Genomic DNA, 18,423 nt, shown 5'->3' on the forward strand with positions numbered 1-18,423 from the left:
CGATGACATCACAATAGCGCTGCTGCCTAGAAAACAAGCTGCGCAGAAGAAGTTGTTCTTTGGGTGGGAGGGTGGGCTAGTGGAAGGAGGGGGCAATCTCTTTTTTTCCCGGGTGGTAGGGGGATGACAGGAGAAGGGAAGCGGGTGGTGAGAAAGGTACAGAGGGCAGGGTTTGGGGGCTGGGAAGGAAAGGGAAAAGATTAGGGTTTGGGGATGATGAAAGGGCTTTCTACGGGTAAGGATGGCAAAGGGTGGCAGTGACGGAAAGTCAGGCAACCTGTCCTGTCCGTCTTTTTGTATCGTGAATTGGAAAGACTGCAAGGGGGAGGGGAGTTGCTTGCGCCCTAAAGGAGGAGTTATTCAGATTCATTGCAGTGGGCGGCGGCTGCAAAACGCACCATTCTTCTTGTTTTGGCTCTGCAAAGCAGCCTTTTCAAGGGTTGGCTTGGGTGACAAAATGTCTTGTGTAGGCGTGGGTTTGTCTCCCTCTCGCTCTCTCTCCCTAAGATGTGTCCGGCATAGGCCAGGGTGCCACTCGAGGCCCAAACCAATTCTGGTTATCGCTTCTCGGCCTTTTGGCTAAGATCAAGTGTAGTATCTGTTCTTATCAGTTTAATATCTGATACGTCCCCTATCTGGGGACCATATATTAAATGGATTTTTAGAACAGGGAGATGGAAAAAGAGCTTGCTCTGTCCACTCCACGCATTGACCTGGTATTGCAGTACCTCCAGGAACGGTGCACCCCTTCTTAACCCAGTTTCCAAAAGCAGAACTCAATTCACCTGATTCATATTAGCCCGATTTAATGAATTGGAAGAAAGCATACGTCTTCATATGCACCTCAATTTGGCCCATTCACTTTTCACACTTCCTCCTTTTGTTTTTTATCTTTCACACTTTTGACTTTCTTTATTCATCCAAATAGCAAACTCATCACCACTCAACCTGACCAACTCGGCTATGTCCCCGTGCTGCAGTTCTCTGTCTTATCTAGATCATTTGCAATTGAATGGAATAGATCCCTTTTGGACAAAGTGGATTCACCTGCTGCTGCAGTGACCACAGGTGTGATAACATCTAGAATTGGCATCTGGTGCGATCTCTCCGCTTCCACTCCAAAGAAAGTTACCTGTTTATTCCTATCATGCATTGGTTTTTGGGGTTTTCTTTGAGTAATGATGATCTCTTTAGTAGTCTGTTGGCGCCCTCTCCTGGAGGAATAGTTTGCTTGCTCTTGGACATTCTAAAAGAGAGGTCATGATAGACATTGAGCTTCTGAGCTCAATTGGGGACAGTCATGGGTGATGAATGTTTGCAACCTACTGCGAAGCCTCATACCGCAATATAAGGAACGTCAAATACTAAGAAAGGGCGGCCTATGAAAGAATTACTACTTTCAATAAGTACACTTAAACGGCTAATTGGGAATAGAAAAACTGTAAAAAGCCCTCTGAGAAAGCCCCCCTCTAACCTTTGATAGTAAGCTTTTCTGTAGTCTGCCTGTTGATGTATTTTCCGTTTGAACTGTGCACAACATGAAGAGACGGAACACTGGCGGCTTGTCACAATGCCCCCCGATGACATCACAATAGCGCTGCTGCCTAGAAAACAAGCTGCGCAGAAGAAGTTGTTCTTTGGGTGGGAGGGTGGGCTAGTGGAAGGAGTGGGCAATCTCTTTTTTTCCCGGGTGGTAGGGGGATGACAGGAGAAGGGAAGCGGGTGGTGAGAAAGGTACAGAGGGCAGGGTTTGGGGGCTGGGAAGGAAAGGGAAAAGATTAGGGTTTGGGGATGATGAAAGGGCTTTCTACGGGTAAGGATGGCAAAGGGTGGCAGTGACGGAAAGTCAGGCAACCTGTCCTGTCCGTCTTTTTGTATCGTGAATTGGAAAGACTGCAAGGGGGAGGGGAGTTGCTTGCGCCCTAAAGGAGGAGTTATTCAGATTCATTGCAGTGGGCGGCGGCTGCAAAACGCACCATTCTTCTTGTTTTGGCTCTGCAAAGCAGCCTTTTCAAGGGTTGGCTTGGGTGACAAAATGTCTTGTGTAGGCGTGGGTTTGTCTCCCTCTCGCTCTCTCTCCCTAAGATGTGTCCGGCATAGGCCAGGGTGCCACTCGAGGCCCAAACCAATTCTGGTTATCGCTTCTCGGCCTTTTGGCTAAGATCAAGTGTAGTATCTGTTCTTATCAGTTTAATATCTGATACGTCCCCTATCTGGGGACCATATATTAAATGGATTTTTAGAACAGGGAGATGGAAAAAGAGCTTGCTCTGTCCACTCCACGCATTGACCTGGTATTGCAGTACCTCCAGGAACGGTGCACCCCTTCTTAACCCAGTTTCCAAAAGCAGAACTCAATTCACCTGATTCATATTAGCCCGATTTAATGAATTGGAAGAAAGCATACGTCTTCATATGCACCTCAATTTGGCCCATTCACTTTTCACACTTCCTCCTTTTGTTTTTTATCTTTCACACTTTTGACTTTCTTTATTCATCCAAATAGCAAACTCATCACCACTCAACCTGACCAACTCGGCTATGTCCCCGTGCTGCAGTTCTCTGTCTTATCTAGATCATTTGCAATTGAATGGAATAGATCCCTTTTGGACAAAGTGGATTCACCTGCTGCTGCAGTGACCACAGGTGTGATAACATCTAGAATTGGCATCTGGTGCGATCTCTCCGCTTCCACTCCAAAGAAAGTTACCTGTTTATTCCTTTCATGCATTGGTTTTTGGGGTTTTCTTTGAGTAATGATGATCTCTTTAGTAGTCTGTTGGCGCCCTCTCCTGGAGGAATAGTTTGCTTGCTCTTGGACATTCTAAAAGAGAGGTCATGATAGACATTGAGCTTCTGAGCTCAATTGGGGACAGTCATGGGTGATGAATGTTTGCAACCTACTGCGAAGCCTCATACCGCAATATAAGGAACGTCAAATACTAAGAAAGGGCGGCCTATGAAAGAATTACTACTTTCAATAAGTACACTTAAACGGCTAATTGGGAATAGAAAAACTGTAAAAAGCCCTCTGAGAAAGCCCCCCTCTAACCTTTGATAGTAAGCTTTTCTGTAGTCTGCCTGTTGATGTATTTTCCGTTTGAACTGTGCACAACATGAAGAGACGGAACACTGGCGGCTTGTCACAATGCCCCCCGATGACATCACAATAGCGCTGCTGCCTAGAAAACAAGCTGCGCAGAAGAAGTTGTTCTTTGGGTGGGAGGGTGGGCTAGTGGAAGGAGGGGGCAATCTCTTTTTTTCCCGGGTGGTAGGGGGATGACAGGAGAAGGGAAGCGGGTGGTGAGAAAGGTACAGAGGGCAGGGTTTGGGGGCTGGGAAGGAAAGGGAAAAGATTAGGGTTTGGGGATGATGAAAGGGCTTTCTACGGGTAAGGATGGCAAAGGGTGGCAGTGACGGAAAGTCAGGCAACCTGTCCTGTCCGTCTTTTTGTATCGTGAATTGGAAAGACTGCAAGGGGGAGGGGAGTTGCTTGCGCCCTAAAGGAGGAGTTATTCAGATTCATTGCAGTGGGCGGCGGCTGCAAAACGCACCATTCTTCTTGTTTTGGCTCTGCAAAGCAGCCTTTTCAAGGGTTGGCTTGGGTGACAAAATGTCTTGTGTAGGCGTGGGTTTGTCTCCCTCTCGCTCTCTCTCCCTAAGATGTGTCCGGCATAGGCCAGGGTGCCACTCGAGGCCCAAACCAATTCTGGTTATCGCTTCTCGGCCTTTTGGCTAAGATCAAGTGTAGTATCTGTTCTTATCAGTTTAATATCTGATACGTCCCCTATCTGGGGACCATATATTAAATGGATTTTTAGAACAGGGAGATGGAAAAAGAGCTTGCTCTGTCCACTCCACGCATTGACCTGGTATTGCAGTACCTCCAGGAACGGTGCACCCCTTCTTAACCCAGTTTCCAAAAGCAGAACTCAATTCACCTGATTCATATTAGCCCGATTTAATGAATTGGAAGAAAGCATACGTCTTCATATGCACCTCAATTTGGCCCATTCACTTTTCACACTTCCTCCTTTTGTTTTTTATCTTTCACACTTTTGACTTTCTTTATTCATCCAAATAGCAAACTCATCACCACTCAACCTGACCAACTCGGCTATGTCCCCGTGCTGCAGTTCTCTGTCTTATCTAGATCATTTGCAATTGAATGGAATAGATCCCTTTTGGACAAAGTGGATTCACCTGCTGCTGCAGTGACCACAGGTGTGATAACATCTAGAATTGGCATCTGGTGCGATCTCTCCGCTTCCACTCCAAAGAAAGTTACCTGTTTATTCCTATCATGCATTGGTTTTTGGGGTTTTCTTTGAGTAATGATGATCTCTTTAGTAGTCTGTTGGCGCCCTCTCCTGGAGGAATAGTTTGCTTGCTCTTGGACATTCTAAAAGAGAGGTCATGATAGACATTGAGCTTCTGAGCTCAATTGGGGACAGTCATGGGTGATGAATGTTTGCAACCTACTGCGAAGCCTCATACCGCAATATAAGGAACGTCAAATACTAAGAAAGGGCGGCCTATGAAAGAATTACTACTTTCAATAAGTACACTTAAACGGCTAATTGGGAATAGAAAAACTGTAAAAAGCCCTCTGAGAAAGCCCCCCTCTAACCTTTGATAGTAAGCTTTTCTGTAGTCTGCCTGTTGATGTATTTTCCGTTTGAACTGTGCACAACATGAAGAGACGGAACACTGGCGGCTTGTCACAATGCCCCCCGATGACATCACAATAGCGCTGCTGCCTAGAAAACAAGCTGCGCAGAAGAAGTTGTTCTTTGGGTGGGAGGGTGGGCTAGTGGAAGGAGGGGGCAATCTCTTTTTTTCCCGGGTGGTAGGGGGATGACAGGAGAAGGGAAGCGGGTGGTGAGAAAGGTACAGAGGGCAGGGTTTGGGGGCTGGGAAGGAAAGGGAAAAGATTAGGGTTTGGGGATGATGAAAGGGCTTTCTACGGGTAAGGATGGCAAAGGGTGGCAGTGACGGAAAGTCAGGCAACCTGTCCTGTCCGTCTTTTTGTATCGTGAATTGGAAAGACTGCAAGGGGGAGGGGAGTTGCTTGCGCCCTAAAGGAGGAGTTATTCAGATTCATTGCAGTGGGCGGCGGCTGCAAAACGCACCATTCTTCTTGTTTTGGCTCTGCAAAGCAGCCTTTTCAAGGGTTGGCTTGGGTGACAAAATGTCTTGTGTAGGCGTGGGTTTGTCTCCCTCTCGCTCTCTCTCCCTAAGATGTGTCCGGCATAGGCCAGGGTGCCACTCGAGGCCCAAACCAATTCTGGTTATCGCTTCTCGGCCTTTTGGCTAAGATCAAGTGTAGTATCTGTTCTTATCAGTTTAATATCTGATACGTCCCCTATCTGGGGACCATATATTAAATGGATTTTTAGAACAGGGAGATGGAAAAAGAGCTTGCTCTGTCCACTCCACGCATTGACCTGGTATTGCAGTACCTCCAGGAACGGTGCACCCCTTCTTAACCCAGTTTCCAAAAGCAGAACTCAATTCACCTGATTCATATTAGCCCGATTTAATGAATTGGAAGAAAGCATACGTCTTCATATGCACCTCAATTTGGCCCATTCACTTTTCACACTTCCTCCTTTTGTTTTTTATCTTTCACACTTTTGACTTTCTTTATTCATCCAAATAGCAAACTCATCACCACTCAACCTGACCAACTCGGCTATGTCCCCGTGCTGCAGTTCTCTGTCTTATCTAGATCATTTGCAATTGAATGGAATAGATCCCTTTTGGACAAAGTGGATTCACCTGCTGCTGCAGTGACCACAGGTGTGATAACATCTAGAATTGGCATCTGGTGCGATCTCTCCGCTTCCACTCCAAAGAAAGTTACCTGTTTATTCCTATCATGCATTGGTTTTTGGGGTTTTCTTTGAGTAATGATGATCTCTTTAGTAGTCTGTTGGCGCCCTCTCCTGGAGGAATAGTTTGCTTGCTCTTGGACATTCTAAAAGAGAGGTCATGATAGACATTGAGCTTCTGAGCTCAATTGGGGACAGTCATGGGTGATGAATGTTTGCAACCTACTGCGAAGCCTCATACCGCAATATAAGGAACGTCAAATACTAAGAAAGGGCGGCCTATGAAAGAATTACTACTTTCAATAAGTACACTTAAACGGCTAATTGGGAATAGAAAAACTGTAAAAAGCCCTCTGAGAAAGCCCCCCTCTAACCTTTGATAGTAAGCTTTTCTGTAGTCTGCCTGTTGATGTATTTTCCGTTTGAACTGTGCACAACATGAAGAGACGGAACACTGGCGGCTTGTCACAATGCCCCCCGATGACATCACAATAGCGCTGCTGCCTAGAAAACAAGCTGCGCAGAAGAAGTTGTTCTTTGGGTGGGAGGGTGGGCTAGTGGAAGGAGGGGGCAATCTCTTTTTTTCCCGGGTGGTAGGGGGATGACAGGAGAAGGGAAGCGGGTGGTGAGAAAGGTACAGAGGGCAGGGTTTGGGGGCTGGGAAGGAAAGGGAAAAGATTAGGGTTTGGGGATGATGAAAGGGCTTTCTACGGGTAAGGATGGCAAAGGGTGGCAGTGACGGAAAGTCAGGCAACCTGTCCTGTCCGTCTTTTTGTATCGTGAATTGGAAAGACTGCAAGGGGGAGGGGAGTTGCTTGCGCCCTAAAGGAGGAGTTATTCAGATTCATTGCAGTGGGCGGCGGCTGCAAAACGCACCATTCTTCTTGTTTTGGCTCTGCAAAGCAGCCTTTTCAAGGGTTGGCTTGGGTGACAAAATGTCTTGTGTAGGCGTGGGTTTGTCTCCCTCTCGCTCTCTCTCCCTAAGATGTGTCCGGCATAGGCCAGGGTGCCACTCGAGGCCCAAACCAATTCTGGTTATCGCTTCTCGGCCTTTTGGCTAAGATCAAGTGTAGTATCTGTTCTTATCAGTTTAATATCTGATACGTCCCCTATCTGGGGACCATATATTAAATGGATTTTTAGAACAGGGAGATGGAAAAAGAGCTTGCTCTGTCCACTCCACGCATTGACCTGGTATTGCAGTACCTCCAGGAACGGTGCACCCCTTCTTAACCCAGTTTCCAAAAGCAGAACTCAATTCACCTGATTCATATTAGCCCGATTTAATGAATTGGAAGAAAGCATACGTCTTCATATGCACCTCAATTTGGCCCATTCACTTTTCACACTTCCTCCTTTTGTTTTTTATCTTTCACACTTTTGACTTTCTTTATTCATCCAAATAGCAAACTCATCACCACTCAACCTGACCAACTCGGCTATGTCCCCGTGCTGCAGTTCTCTGTCTTATCTAGATCATTTGCAATTGAATGGAATAGATCCCTTTTGGACAAAGTGGATTCACCTGCTGCTGCAGTGACCACAGGTGTGATAACATCTAGAATTGGCATCTGGTGCGATCTCTCCGCTTCCACTCCAAAGAAAGTTACCTGTTTATTCCTATCATGCATTGGTTTTTGGGGTTTTCTTTGAGTAATGATGATCTCTTTAGTAGTCTGTTGGCGCCCTCTCCTGGAGGAATAGTTTGCTTGCTCTTGGACATTCTAAAAGAGAGGTCATGATAGACATTGAGCTTCTGAGCTCAATTGGGGACAGTCATGGGTGATGAATGTTTGCAACCTACTGCGAAGCCTCATACCGCAATATAAGGAACGTCAAATACTAAGAAAGGGCGGCCTATGAAAGAATTACTACTTTCAATAAGTACACTTAAACGGCTAATTGGGAATAGAAAAACTGTAAAAAGCCCTCTGAGAAAGCCCCCCTCTAACCTTTGATAGTAAGCTTTTCTGTAGTCTGCCTGTTGATGTATTTTCCGTTTGAACTGTGCACAACATGAAGAGACGGAACACTGGCGGCTTGTCACAATGCCCCCCGATGACATCACAATAGCGCTGCTGCCTAGAAAACAAGCTGCGCAGAAGAAGTTGTTCTTTGGGTGGGAGGGTGGGCTAGTGGAAGGAGGGGGCAATCTCTTTTTTTCCCGGGTGGTAGGGGGATGACAGGAGAAGGGAAGCGGGTGGTGAGAAAGGTACAGAGGGCAGGGTTTGGGGGCTGGGAAGGAAAGGGAAAAGATTAGGGTTTGGGGATGATGAAAGGGCTTTCTACGGGTAAGGATGGCAAAGGGTGGCAGTGACGGAAAGTCAGGCAACCTGTCCTGTCCGTCTTTTTGTATCGTGAATTGGAAAGACTGCAAGGGGGAGGGGAGTTGCTTGCGCCCTAAAGGAGGAGTTATTCAGATTCATTGCAGTGGGCGGCGGCTGCAAAACGCACCATTCTTCTTGTTTTGGCTCTGCAAAGCAGCCTTTTCAAGGGTTGGCTTGGGTGACAAAATGTCTTGTGTAGGCGTGGGTTTGTCTCCCTCTCGCTCTCTCTCCCTAAGATGTGTCCGGCATAGGCCAGGGTGCCACTCGAGGCCCAAACCAATTCTGGTTATCGCTTCTCGGCCTTTTGGCTAAGATCAAGTGTAGTATCTGTTCTTATCAGTTTAATATCTGATACGTCCCCTATCTGGGGACCATATATTAAATGGATTTTTAGAACAGGGAGATGGAAAAAGAGCTTGCTCTGTCCACTCCACGCATTGACCTGGTATTGCAGTACCTCCAGGAACGGTGCACCCCTTCTTAACCCAGTTTCCAAAAGCAGAACTCAATTCACCTGATTCATATTAGCCCGATTTAATGAATTGGAAGAAAGCATACGTCTTCATATGCACCTCAATTTGGCCCATTCACTTTTCACACTTCCTCCTTTTGTTTTTTATCTTTCACACTTTTGACTTTCTTTATTCATCCAAATAGCAAACTCATCACCACTCAACCTGACCAACTCGGCTATGTCCCCGTGCTGCAGTTCTCTGTCTTATCTAGATCATTTGCAATTGAATGGAATAGATCCCTTTTGGACAAAGTGGATTCACCTGCTGCTGCAGTGACCACAGGTGTGATAACATCTAGAATTGGCATCTGGTGCGATCTCTCCGCTTCCACTCCAAAGAAAGTTACCTGTTTATTCCTATCATGCATTGGTTTTTGGGGTTTTCTTTGAGTAATGATGATCTCTTTAGTAGTCTGTTGGCGCCCTCTCCTGGAGGAATAGTTTGCTTGCTCTTGGACATTCTAAAAGAGAGGTCATGATAGACATTGAGCTTCTGAGCTCAATTGGGGACAGTCATGGGTGATGAATGTTTGCAACCTACTGCGAAGCCTCATACCGCAATATAAGGAACGTCAAATACTAAGAAAGGGCGGCCTATGAAAGAATTACTACTTTCAATAAGTACACTTAAACGGCTAATTGGGAATAGAAAAACTGTAAAAAGCCCTCTGAGAAAGCCCCCCTCTAACCTTTGATAGTAAGCTTTTCTGTAGTCTGCCTGTTGATGTATTTTCCGTTTGAACTGTGCACAACATGAAGAGACGGAACACTGGCGGCTTGTCACAATGCCCCCCGATGACATCACAATAGCGCTGCTGCCTAGAAAACAAGCTGCGCAGAAGAAGTTGTTCTTTGGGTGGGAGGGTGGGCTAGTGGAAGGAGGGGGCAATCTCTTTTTTTCCCGGGTGGTAGGGGGATGACAGGAGAAGGGAAGCGGGTGGTGAGAAAGGTACAGAGGGCAGGGTTTGGGGGCTGGGAAGGAAAGGGAAAAGATTAGGGTTTGCGGATGATGAAAGGGCTTTCTACGGGTAAGGATGGCAAAGGGTGGCAGTGACGGAAAGTCAGGCAACCTGTCCTGTCCGTCTTTTTGTATCGTGAATTGGAAAGACTGCAAGGGGGAGGGGAGTTGCTTGCGCCCTAAAGGAGGAGTTATTCAGATTCATTGCAGTGGGCGGCGGCTGCAAAACGCACCATTCTTCTTGTTTTGGCTCTGCAAAGCAGCCTTTTCAAGGGTTGGCTTGGGTGACAAAATGTCTTGTGTAGGCGTGGGTTTGTCTCCCTCTCGCTCTCTCTCCCTAAGATGTGTCCGGCATAGGCCAGGGTGCCACTCGAGGCCCAAACCAATTCTGGTTATCGCTTCTCGGCCTTTTGGCTAAGATCAAGTGTAGTATCTGTTCTTATCAGTTTAATATCTGATACGTCCCCTATCTGGGGACCATATATTAAATGGATTTTTAGAACAGGGAGATGGAAAAAGAGCTTGCTCTGTCCACTCCACGCATTGACCTGGTATTGCAGTACCTCCAGGAACGGTGCACCCCTTCTTAACCCAGTTTCCAAAAGCAGAACTCAATTCACCTGATTCATATTAGCCCGATTTAATGAATTGGAAGAAAGCATACGTCTTCATATGCACCTCAATTTGGCCCATTCACTTTTCACACTTCCTCCTTTTGTTTTTTATCTTTCACACTTTTGACTTTCTTTATTCATCCAAATAGCAAACTCATCACCACTCAACCTGACCAACTCGGCTATGTCCCCGTGCTGCAGTTCTCTGTCTTATCTAGATCATTTGCAATTGAATGGAATAGATCCCTTTTGGACAAAGTGGATTCACCTGCTGCTGCAGTGACCACAGGTGTGATAACATCTAGAATTGGCATCTGGTGCGATCTCTCCGCTTCCACTCCAAAGAAAGTTACCTGTTTATTCCTATCATGCATTGGTTTTTGGGGTTTTCTTTGAGTAATGATGATCTCTTTAGTAGTCTGTTGGCGCCCTCTCCTGGAGGAATAGTTTGCTTGCTCTTGGACATTCTAAAAGAGAGGTCATGATAGACATTGAGCTTCTGAGCTCAATTGGGGACAGTCATGGGTGATGAATGTTTGCAACCTACTGCGAAGCCTCATACCGCAATATAAGGAACGTCAAATACTAAGAAAGGGCGGCCTATGAAAGAATTACTACTTTCAATAAGTACACTTAAACGGCTAATTGGGAATAGAAAAACTGTAAAAAGCCCTCTGAGAAAGCCCCCCTCTAACCTTTGATAGTAAGCTTTTCTGTAGTCTGCCTGTTGATGTATTTTCCGTTTGAACTGTGCACAACATGAAGAGACGGAACACTGGCGGCTTGTCACAATGCCCCCCGATGACATCACAATAGCGCTGCTGCCTAGAAAACAAGCTGCGCAGAAGAAGTTGTTCTTTGGGTGGGAGGGTGGGCTAGTGGAAGGAGGGGGCAATCTCTTTTTTTCCCGGGTGGTAGGGGGATGACAGGAGAAGGGAAGCGGGTGGTGAGAAAGGTACAGAGGGCAGGGTTTGGGGGCTGGGAAGGAAAGGGAAAAGATTAGGGTTTGGGGATGATGAAAGGGCTTTCTACGGGTAAGGATGGCAAAGGGTGGCAGTGACGGAAAGTCAGGCAACCTGTCCTGTCCGTCTTTTTGTATCGTGAATTGGAAAGACTGCAAGGGGGAGGGGAGTTGCTTGCGCCCTAAAGGAGGAGTTATTCAGATTCATTGCAGTGGGCGGCGGCTGCAAAACGCACCATTCTTCTTGTTTTGGCTCTGCAAAGCAGCCTTTTCAAGGGTTGGCTTGGGTGACAAAATGTCTTGTGTAGGCGTGGGTTTGTCTCCCTCTCGCTCTCTCTCCCTAAGATGTGTCCGGCATAGGCCAGGGTGCCACTCGAGGCCCAAACCAATTCTGGTTATCGCTTCTCGGCCTTTTGGCTAAGATCAAGTGTAGTATCTGTTCTTATCAGTTTAATATCTGATACGTCCCCTATCTGGGGACCATATATTAAATGGATTTTTAGAACAGGGAGATGGAAAAAGAGCTTGCTCTGTCCACTCCACGCATTGACCTGGTATTGCAGTACCTCCAGGAACGGTGCACCCCTTCTTAACCCAGTTTCCAAAAGCAGAACTCAATTCACCTGATTCATATTAGCCCGATTTAATGAATTGGAAGAAAGCATACGTCTTCATATGCACCTCAATTTGGCCCATTCACTTTTCACACTTCCTCCTTTTGTTTTTTATCTTTCACACTTTTGACTTTCTTTATTCATCCAAATAGCAAACTCATCACCACTCAACCTGACCAACTCGGCTATGTCCCCGTGCTGCAGTTCTCTGTCTTATCTAGATCATTTGCAATTGAATGGAATAGATCCCTTTTGGACAAAGTGGATTCACCTGCTGCTGCAGTGACCACAGGTGTGATAACATCTAGAATTGGCATCTGGTGCGATCTCTCCGCTTCCACTCCAAAGAAAGTTACCTGTTTATTCCTATCATGCATTGGTTTTTGGGGTTTTCTTTGAGTAATGATGATCTCTTTAGTAGTCTGTTGGCGCCCTCTCCTGGAGGAATAGTTTGCTTGCTCTTGGACATTCTAAAAGAGAGGTCATGATAGACATTGAGCTTCTGAGCTCAATTGGGGACAGTCATGGGTGATGAATGTTTGCAACCTACTGCGAAGCCTCATACCGCAATATAAGGAACGTCAAATACTAAGAAAGGGCGGCCTATGAAAGAATTACTACTTTCAATAAGTACACTTAAACGGCTAATTGGGAATAGAAAAACTGTAAAAAGCCCTCTGAGAAAGCCCCCCTCTAACCTTTGATAGTAAGCTTTTCTGTAGTCTGCCTGTTGATGTATTTTCCGTTTGAACTGTGCACAACATGAAGAGACGGAACACTGGCGGCTTGTCACAATGCCCCCCGATGACATCACAATAGCGCTGCTGCCTAGAAAACAAGCTGCGCAGAAGAAGTTGTTCTTTGGGTGGGAGGGTGGGCTAGTGGAAGGAGGGGGCAATCTCTTTTTTTCCCGGGTGGTAGGGGGATGACAGGAGAAGGGAAGCGGGTGGTGAGAAAGGTACAGAGGGCAGGGTTTGGGGGCTGGGAAGGAAAGGGAAAAGATTAGGGTTTGGGGATGATGAAAGGGCTTTCTACGGGTAAGGATGGCAAAGGGTGGCAGTGACGGAAAGTCAGGCAACCTGTCCTGTCCGTCTTTTTGTATCGTGAATTGGAAAGACTGCAAGGGGGAGGGGAGTTGCTTGCGCCCTAAAGGAGGAGTTATTCAGATTCATTGCAGTGGGCGGCGGCTGCAAAACGCACCATTCTTCTTGTTTTGGCTCTGCAAAGCAGCCTTTTCAAGGGTTGGCTTGGGTGACAAAATGTCTTGTGTAGGCGTGGGTTTGTCTCCCTCTCGCTCTCTCTCCCTAAGATGTGTCCGGCATAGGCCAGGGTGCCACTCGAGGCCCAAACCAATTCTGGTTATCGCTTCTCGGCCTTTTGGCTAAGATCAAGTGTAGTATCTGTTCTTATCAGTTTAATATCTGATACGTCCCCTATCTGGGGACCATATATTAAATGGATTTTTAGAACAGGGAGATGGAAAAAGAGCTTGCTCTGTCCACTCCACGCATTGACCTGGTATTGCAGTACCTCCAGGAACGGTGCACCCCTTCTTAACCCAGTTTCCAAAAGCAGAACTCAATTCACCTGATTCATATTAGCCCGATTTAATGAATTGGAAGAAAGCATACGTCTTCATATGCACCTCAATTTGGCCCATTCACTTTTCACACTTCCTCCTTTTGTTTTTTATCTTTCACACTTTTGACTTTCTTTATTCATCCAAATAGCAAACTCATCACCACTCAACCTGACCAACTCGGCTATGTCCCCGTGCTGCAGTTCTCTGTCTTATCTAGATCATTTGCAATTGAATGGAATAGATCCCTTTTGGACAAAGTGGATTCACCTGCTGCTGCAGTGACCACAGGTGTGATAACATCTAGAATTGGCATCTGGTGCGATCTCTCCGCTTCCACTCCAAAGAAAGTTACCTGTTTATTCCTATCATGCATTGGTTTTTGGGGTTTTCTTTGAGTAATGATGATCTCTTTAGTAGTCTGTTGGCGCCCTCTCCTGGAGGAATAGTTTGCTTGCTCTTGGACATTCTAAAAGAGAGGTCATGATAGACATTGAGCTTCTGAGCTCAATTGGGGACAGTCATGGGTGATGAATGTTTGCAACCTACTGCGAAGCCTCATACCCCGCAATATAAGGAACGTCAAATACTAAGAAAGGGCGGCCTATGAAAGAATTACTACTTTCAATAAGTACACTTAAACGGCTAATTGGGAATAGAAAAACTGTAAAAAGCCCTCTGAGAAAGCCCCCCTCTAACCTTTGATAGTAAGCTTTTCTGTAGTCTGCCTGTTGATGTATTTTCCGTTTGAACTGTGCACAACATGAAGAGACGGAACACTGGCGGCTTGTCACAATGCCCCCCGATGACATCACAATAGCGCTGCTGCCTAGAAAACAAGCTGCGCAGAAGAAGTTGTTCTTTGGGTGGGAGGGTGGGCTAGTGGAAGGAGGGGGCAATCTCTTTTTTTCCCGGGTGGTAGGGGGATGACAGGAGAAGGGAAGCGGGTGGTGAGAAAGGTACAGAGGGCAGGGTTTGGGGGCTGGGAAGGAAAGGGAAAAGATTAGGGTTTGGGGATGATGAAAGGGCTTTCTACGGGTAAGGATGGCAAAGGGTGGCAGTGACGGAAAGTCAGGCTACCCTGTCCTGTCCGTCTTTTTGTATCGTGAATTGGAAAGACTGCAAGGGGGAGGGGAGTTGCTTGCGCCCTAAAGGAGGAGTTATTCAGATTCATTGCAGTGGGCGGCGGCTGCAAAACGCACCATTCTTCTTGTTTTGGCTCTGCAAAGCAGCCTTTTCAAGGGTTGGCTTGGGTGACAAAATGTCTTGTGTAGGCGTGGGTTTGTCTCCCTCTCGCTCTCTCTCCCTAAGATGTGTCCGGCATAGGCCAGGGTGCCACTCGAGGCCCAAACCAATTCTGGTTATCGCTTCTCGGCCTTTTGGCTAAGATCAAGTGTAGTATCTGTTCTTATCAGTTTAATATCTGATACGTCCCCTATCTGGGGACCATATATTAAATGGATTTTTAGAACAGGGAGATGGAAAAAGAGCTTGCTCTGTCCACTCCACGCATTGACCTGGTATTGCAGTACCTCCAGGAACGGTGCACCCCTTCTTAACCCAGTTTCCAAAAGCAGAACTCAATTCACCTGATTCATATTAGCCCGATTTAATGAATTGGAAGAAAGCATACGTCTTCATATGCACCTCAATTTGGCCCATTCACTTTTCACACTTCCTCCTTTTGTTTTTTATCTTTCACACTTTTGACTTTCTTTATTCATCCAAATAGCAAACTCATCACCACTCAACCTGACCAACTCGGCTATGTCCCCGTGCTGCAGTTCTCTGTCTTATCTAGATCATTTGCAATTGAATGGAATAGATCCCTTTTGGACAAAGTGGATTCACCTGCTGCTGCAGTGACCACAGGTGTGATAACATCTAGAATTGGCATCTGGTGCGATCTCTCCGCTTCCACTCCAAAGAAAGTTACCTGTTTATTCCTATCATGCATTGGTTTTTGGGGTTTTCTTTGAGTAATGATGATCTCTTTAGTAGTCTGTTGGCGCCCTCTCCTGGAGGAATAGTTTGCTTGCTCTTGGACATTCTAAAAGAGAGGTCATGATAGACATTGAGCTTCTGAGCTCAATTGGGGACAGTCATGGGTGATGAATGTTTGCAACCTACTGCGAAGCCTCATACCGCAATATAAGGAACGTCAAATACTAAGAAAGGGCGGCCTATGAAAGAATTACTACTTTCAATAAGTACACTTAAACGGCTAATTGGGAATAGAAAAACTGTAAAAAGCCCTCTGAGAAAGCCCCCCTCTAACCTTTGATAGTAAGCTTTTCTGTAGTCTGCCTGTTGATGTATTTTCCGTTTGAACTGTGCACAACATGAAGAGACGGAACACTGGCGGCTTGTCACAATGCCCCCCGATGACATCACAATAGCGCTGCTGCCTAGAAAACAAGCTGCGCAGAAGAAGTTGTTCTTTGGGTGGGAGGGTGGGCTAGTGGAAGGAGGGGGCAATCTCTTTTTTTCCCGGGTGGTAGGGGGATGACAGGAGAAGGGAAGCGGGTGGTGAGAAAGGTACAGAGGGCAGGGTTTGGGGGCTGGGAAGGAAAGGGAAAAGATTAGGGTTTGGGGATGATGAAAGGGCTTTCTACGGGTAAGGATGGCAAAGGGTGGCAGTGACGGAAAGTCAGGCAACCTGTCCTGTCCGTCTTTTTGTATCGTGAATTGGAAAGACTGCAAGGGGGAGGGGAGTTGCTTGCGCCCTAAAGGAGGAGTTATTCAGATTCATTGCAGTGGGCGGCGGCTGCAAAACGCACCATTCTTCTTGTTTTGGCTCTGCAAAGCAGCCTTTTCAAGGGTTGGCTTGGGTGACAAAATGTCTTGTGTAGGCGTGGGTTTGTCTCCCTCTCGCTCTCTCTCCCTAAGATGTGTCCGGCATAGGCCAGGGTGCCACTACGAGGCCCAAACCAATTCTGGTTATCGCTTCTCGGCCTTTTGGCTAAGATCAAGTGTAGTATCTGTTCTTATCAGTTTAATATCTGATACGTCCCCTATCTGGGGACCATATATTAAATGGATTTTTAGAACAGGGAGATGGAAAAAGAGCTTGCTCTGTCCACTCCACGCATTGACCTGGTATTGCAGTACCTCCAGGAACGGTGCACCCCTTCTTAACCCAGTTTCCAAAAGCAGAACTCAATTCACCTGATTCATATTAGCCCGATTTAATGAATTGGAAGAAAGCATACGTCTTCATATGCACCTCAATTTGGCCCATTCACTTTTCACACTTCCTCCTTTTGTTTTTTATCTTTCACACTTTTGACTTTCTTTATTCATCCAAATAGCAAACTCATCACCACTCAACCTGACCAACTCGGCTATGTCCCCGTGCTGCAGTTCTCTGTCTTATCTAGATCATTTGCAATTGAATGGAATAGATCCCTTTTGGACAAAGTGGATTCACCTGCTGCTGCAGTGACCACAGGTGTGATAACATCTAGAATTGGCATCTGGTGCGATCTCTCCGCTTCCACTCCAAAGAAAGTTACCTGTTTATTCCTATCATGCATTGGTTTTTGGGGTTTTCTTTGAGTAATGATGATCTCTTTAGTAGTCTGTTGGCGCCCTCTCCTGGAGGAATAGTTTGCTTGCTCTTGGACATTCTAAAAGAGAGGTCATGATAGACATTGAGCTTCTGAGCTCAATTGGGGACAGTCATGGGTGATGAATGTTTGCAACCTACTGCGAAGCCTCATACCGCAATATAAGGAACGTCAAATACTAAGAAAGGGCGGCCTATGAAAGAATTACTACTTTCAATAAGTACACTTAAACGGCTAATTGGGAATAGAAAAACTGTAAAAAGCCCTCTGAGAAAGCCCCCCTCTAACCTTTGATAGTAAGCTTTTCTGTAGTCTGCCTGTTGATGTATTTTCCGTTTGAACTGTGCACAACATGAAGAGACGGAACACTGGCGGCTTGTCACAATGCCCCCCGATGACATCACAATAGCGCTGCTGCCTAGAAAACAAGCTGCGCAGAAGAAGTTGTTCTTTGGGTGGGAGGGTGGGCTAGTGGAAGGAGGGGGCAATCTCTTTTTTTCCCGGGTGGTAGGGGGATGACAGGAGAAGGGAAGCGGGTGGTGAGAAAGGTACAGAGGGCAGGGTTTGGGGGCTGGGAAGGAAAGGGAAAAGATTAGGGTTTGGGGATGATGAAAGGGCTTTCTACGGGTAAGGATGGCAAAGGGTGGCAGTGACGGAAAGTCAGGCAACCTGTCCTGTCCGTCTTTTTGTATCGTGAATTGGAAAGACTGCAAGGGGGAGGGGAGTTGCTTGCGCCCTAAAGGAGGAGTTATTCAGATTCATTGCAGTGGGCGGCGGCTGCAAAACGCACCATTCTTCTTGTTTTGGCTCTGCAAAGCAGCCTTTTCAAGGGTTGGCTTGGGTGACAAAATGTCTTGTGTAGGCGTGGGTTTGTCTCCCTCTCGCTCTCTCTCCCTAAGATGTGTCCGGCATAGGCCAGGGTGCCACTCGAGGCCCAAACCAATTCTGGTTATCGCTTCTCGGCCTTTTGGCTAAGATCAAGTGTAGTATCTGTTCTTATCAGTTTAATATCTGATACGTCCCCTATCTGGGGACCATATATTAAATGGATTTTTAGAACAGGGAGATGGAAAAAGAGCTTGCTCTGTCCACTCCACGCATTGACCTGGTATTGCAGTACCTCCAGGAACGGTGCACCCCTTCTTAACCCAGTTTCCAAAAGCAGAACTCAATTCACCTGATTCATATTAGCCCGATTTAATGAATTGGAAGAAAGCATACGTCTTCATATGCACCTCAATTTGGCCCATTCACTTTTCACACTTCCTCCTTTTGTTTTTTATCTTTCACACTTTTGACTTTCTTTATTCATCCAAATAGCAAACTCATCACCACTCAACCTGACCAACTCGGCTATGTCCCCGTGCTGCAGTTCTCTGTCTTATCTAGATCATTTGCAATTGAATGGAATAGATCCCTTTTGGACAAAGTGGATTCACCTGCTGCTGCAGTG

The 18,423-nt window shown here is 46.4% G+C and overlaps 12 non-coding genes across 12 annotated transcripts; all 12 read left to right on the plus strand.

Moving 5' to 3' along the window:
• Positions 1-559: 559 nt before the first annotated feature.
• Positions 560-750, plus strand: LOC142272380 (U2 spliceosomal RNA). Its single transcript, XR_012737258.1, has one exon. It is a non-coding gene; the product is annotated as a U2 spliceosomal RNA (small nuclear RNA).
• A 1,387-nt stretch (positions 751-2,137) lies between these two features.
• Positions 2,138-2,328, plus strand: LOC142272382 (U2 spliceosomal RNA). The gene has a single exon (XR_012737260.1). It is a non-coding gene; the product is annotated as a U2 spliceosomal RNA (small nuclear RNA).
• Positions 2,329-3,715: 1,387 nt separating this feature from the next.
• On the plus strand, positions 3,716-3,906 carry LOC142272383 (U2 spliceosomal RNA). Its single transcript, XR_012737261.1, has one exon. It is a non-coding gene; the product is annotated as a U2 spliceosomal RNA (small nuclear RNA).
• Positions 3,907-5,293: 1,387 nt separating this feature from the next.
• LOC142272385 (U2 spliceosomal RNA) lies at positions 5,294-5,484 on the plus strand. The gene has a single exon (XR_012737262.1). It is a non-coding gene; the product is annotated as a U2 spliceosomal RNA (small nuclear RNA).
• A 1,387-nt stretch (positions 5,485-6,871) lies between these two features.
• On the plus strand, positions 6,872-7,062 carry LOC142272386 (U2 spliceosomal RNA). The gene has a single exon (XR_012737263.1). It is a non-coding gene; the product is annotated as a U2 spliceosomal RNA (small nuclear RNA).
• A 1,387-nt stretch (positions 7,063-8,449) lies between these two features.
• Positions 8,450-8,640, plus strand: LOC142272387 (U2 spliceosomal RNA). Its single transcript, XR_012737264.1, has one exon. It is a non-coding gene; the product is annotated as a U2 spliceosomal RNA (small nuclear RNA).
• A 1,387-nt stretch (positions 8,641-10,027) lies between these two features.
• LOC142272388 (U2 spliceosomal RNA) lies at positions 10,028-10,218 on the plus strand. The gene has a single exon (XR_012737265.1). It is a non-coding gene; the product is annotated as a U2 spliceosomal RNA (small nuclear RNA).
• A 1,387-nt stretch (positions 10,219-11,605) lies between these two features.
• Positions 11,606-11,796, plus strand: LOC142272389 (U2 spliceosomal RNA). The gene has a single exon (XR_012737266.1). It is a non-coding gene; the product is annotated as a U2 spliceosomal RNA (small nuclear RNA).
• Positions 11,797-13,183: 1,387 nt separating this feature from the next.
• On the plus strand, positions 13,184-13,374 carry LOC142272390 (U2 spliceosomal RNA). Its single transcript, XR_012737267.1, has one exon. It is a non-coding gene; the product is annotated as a U2 spliceosomal RNA (small nuclear RNA).
• Positions 13,375-14,764: 1,390 nt separating this feature from the next.
• LOC142272391 (U2 spliceosomal RNA) lies at positions 14,765-14,955 on the plus strand. Its single transcript, XR_012737268.1, has one exon. It is a non-coding gene; the product is annotated as a U2 spliceosomal RNA (small nuclear RNA).
• A 1,388-nt stretch (positions 14,956-16,343) lies between these two features.
• Positions 16,344-16,534, plus strand: LOC142272392 (U2 spliceosomal RNA). Its single transcript, XR_012737269.1, has one exon. It is a non-coding gene; the product is annotated as a U2 spliceosomal RNA (small nuclear RNA).
• Positions 16,535-17,921: 1,387 nt separating this feature from the next.
• On the plus strand, positions 17,922-18,112 carry LOC142272394 (U2 spliceosomal RNA). The gene has a single exon (XR_012737271.1). It is a non-coding gene; the product is annotated as a U2 spliceosomal RNA (small nuclear RNA).
• Positions 18,113-18,423: the final 311 nt, after the last annotated feature.

This window comes from Anomaloglossus baeobatrachus, unplaced genomic scaffold (genome assembly GCF_048569485.1).
Source record: "Anomaloglossus baeobatrachus isolate aAnoBae1 unplaced genomic scaffold, aAnoBae1.hap1 Scaffold_3490, whole genome shotgun sequence".
In the NCBI taxonomy this organism is placed as follows: Eukaryota; Metazoa; Chordata; class Amphibia; order Anura; family Aromobatidae; genus Anomaloglossus; species Anomaloglossus baeobatrachus.